Below are 3,233 nucleotides of genomic sequence, written 5' to 3'. Positions count from 1 at the left end.
ATTGTCCCTGAGAACTAGTGATTTTACAAGGCATGCTTGCACACCTTGTGGTTTTTTTTTTTTTTAGTTTTTCCTTTTAAAAAAAACTAAATTTTTGTTTTTTTTTCTTTTTTCTCTCTCTCTGTTTCCTTCTCTTTTTCTTTTGTCTCATCACTCTGCTCCTCAATCTCCATTCACTGTGTTTTTAGATGGATCTAAGGGAACCATAGCCAAGCATCCAAATAATATTAGGGTTAAAATATTCCTCAATACCCACTGAATCTGCCACACAAAGGAGTAAAATTGTACTGCTAAGAGATTCCAGATCACCTCCTTCTGCATGCTCCTGAACCTCAGATTGAACTTCAACTTCAAGAAGTAGGAAGAAACACACCAACCATCATATGACTAGAAATCACTGCACAGTCACAAGAAATATGGGAAAGTAAGAAAATTCCTCTCCTCCACAGTAAAAGAATAACTCCTCTTCATCCACAGACACTTCAATGGAAATAATGGAAATGCCTGATAAAGAGTAAGCTGAATAACATGATTGTATAAAAGAAAATGAAATTTAAAAATTTTAAAAAAGAATATTCATAATGATGAAGTTAACAGATATGGAAGAGAAGAGAGACAATGAACTGCAAAAGATGCAGGAGAAAGGAGCTGATGAGTTCCAGGAGATGAGGAAATTCTTGCAAGATCTAAAAGAGGAAATACGTACTCTAAAAGAATCAAACGGACCTGTTAGAGATGAAGGCTATAATACAGGAAGTCAAAATCTCCCTTGAAAGTATTAAAAGCAGACTAGATCATACAGAAAATTGAATCTCAGGTATAGAAGACAAAATCACTTGCCTAAAAAAATCCACCACAAAGACTGAGAAAATTGCTCTCTCAAATAAGAATAATATACGAGAAATACTAGATACCATCAAACATCCAAATGTCCAGATAATTAGTATCCCAGAAGGCAAAGAGACTCATAAGGACATTGGTAATCTATTCCATGAAATCCTGCAAGAAAACTTTCCATACCTAGAGAGGCACTCAATGATCCAGTGCCAAGAAATACAAAGAACCCCAAATAGAATCAACCCAAGAAGATCTTCTCCAAGACACGTTATAGCCAGATTGACCAAAACAACAAAGGCAAGATACTAAGATTGGCAAGAGAGAAACATCAAGTTACCTACAAAGGATATCCCATCAGGCTACAGCAGATCTCTCTTCAGAAACAATGCAAGTGAGGAAAGAATGGGAAAATATATTCAAAGTGTTAAGGGAAAAGCAATTTCAATCAAGAATACTGTAGCTGGCAAGATTATCCTTCATATGGGAAGAAAAGACAAGAACATTCTCAAATAAACAAAACCTGAGAGAATTTACCAACACCAGACCAGATCTTCAAGATGTTCTCAAGGAAGTGCTATACCAGGAAAATGAAATACAGACACACAGAAATCAGACTTAAAAAACTAAGAAAATGGCCAACTTAATCATAGGAACAAGTCTAGAGTTGAATATTATATTCCAGAATTTAATTGGGAAGACCAAACCACAACAGTAGATAGATTATGTACATGAAACTGAACTGCTGAAATAGCATTTTATGATTTTTGACTAAAACATTGCTGATTTTCTTCTAGGCTTTGTTTTCTGGTTTTAAATATTTTGGTCCTGTCTTGAGCTGTTGATAGGTTCATGTACCTACTATTTGAACAGAATCCTAACCTTAAGCACAGTTTCTTAGCATTTCTTTGATTTATTAAGGTTAAAACTTCTTTTCATGAAATTACCAGCTGAACTTGCTATTGAAAGTAGTTAGATTGTTTTTAAAAACTTGTGATCAATAAAGTATGAGGGGAAAATGAATGGAAAAAAAACTGTAGACACTAGAGATAGTATGAGAGGAGAGTGGGAAATGGCAGAGGGTCAGAAACGGGTTAAAAATATATGTATATATACACGTATATATATATGTGTGTGTGTGTGTGTGTGTGTGTGTGTGTCTATACATACACATGAAACTAGGAATGGAAATTTATTGATGATAACATGCATGATTAAGTCACTATGCAGTATATTCTGGATGGGAAATCACATTTTCTATGCTGTGATGATGCTCAGGGAATGAATGTAAATTAATTAATTAAGAAAAAATGTTTCAGAAAAAAAGTTTAAAGTATGAATTTATTTTGGTACAAAAACTATGTATGAATTTTAAAAAGTTTTTGTACCAAAATAAATTCATACTTTAATTGTAAAATAAAATAAAATAAAAATTAAATGAATGGTGCTGCAAATCCACTTGCCAAAGAATAAGGTTGAACTCTTATCTAATACTTTATATAAAAATTAACACAAAAAATGAATACAAAGCCTAAACATAAGACATATAATAATCAAACTTTTAAAATAAAAAGTAGGCTAAAGCTGCATGACATTAAATTTGGCAACAATTTCTTGGATATGAAACCAAAGACATAGGCAACAAAAGAAAAATATAGACAAATTGCACACCATGAAAGCTAAAAAGTTTGGTGAATCAAAAAATAAAAAAACAAACAAACAAACAAACAAAAACAGACTAAAAAGGCAACCCATAGAATGAGAGAAAATATTTGTGAATTATCTATTTGTTAAGGGGTTAATATCCAGAATATGGAGACAGAAAATAGAATGGTGGTAGCTAGGAGCTAGAGAGATGGGAAACTAGGAGTCAGTGTTTAATGTTTTTAGTTTTTAAAAGATGAAAAGTTGTAGAAATTATGGTGGTGATGGTTGAACAACATTATAAATGTACTTAGTAACCCCGAAATATTCATTTTAAAATGTGAGAAATCACACACCCCCAAGCCCCCACCCAGAGTTGGCTATGTCCACAATCCCTTCTCCTTCATTCTCCTCCTGGAACTTTGGGCATGCATGCACATGTACTCAGTGTGAGTTTCTTTTAAGTCAACGGGTCCAGGACTCAAACTGTGGTCAACAACTTGGGAGTCCAGTGATGCAACCACTATGTCATCTGCTGATTCCTCAAAATGCATTTTAAATAAACTCCCCAAGAGAGCTTGTTAGGTAACACTGGTATCAGACTTCAATTCCTGTTGAAATGCAAAGGTGATTGGGGGAAAAACTTAAATGTTTCTGTCATTCCATTACTTTATAGTTAGAACCAAATGTCTGTGGGTATAAATGAAAGACTTTTGATAGGAAGTAAGGGCACAGGTTGTCAGTACTGAAGAAAG

Source organism: Tupaia chinensis, unplaced genomic scaffold, assembly GCF_000334495.1.
Source record: "Tupaia chinensis unplaced genomic scaffold, TupChi_1.0 Scaffold000232_1, whole genome shotgun sequence".
Classification (NCBI taxonomy): domain Eukaryota; kingdom Metazoa; phylum Chordata; class Mammalia; order Scandentia; family Tupaiidae; genus Tupaia; species Tupaia belangeri.
The sequence above is the reverse complement of the archived record's forward strand: the minus strand, read 5'-3'. Positions refer to the sequence as shown.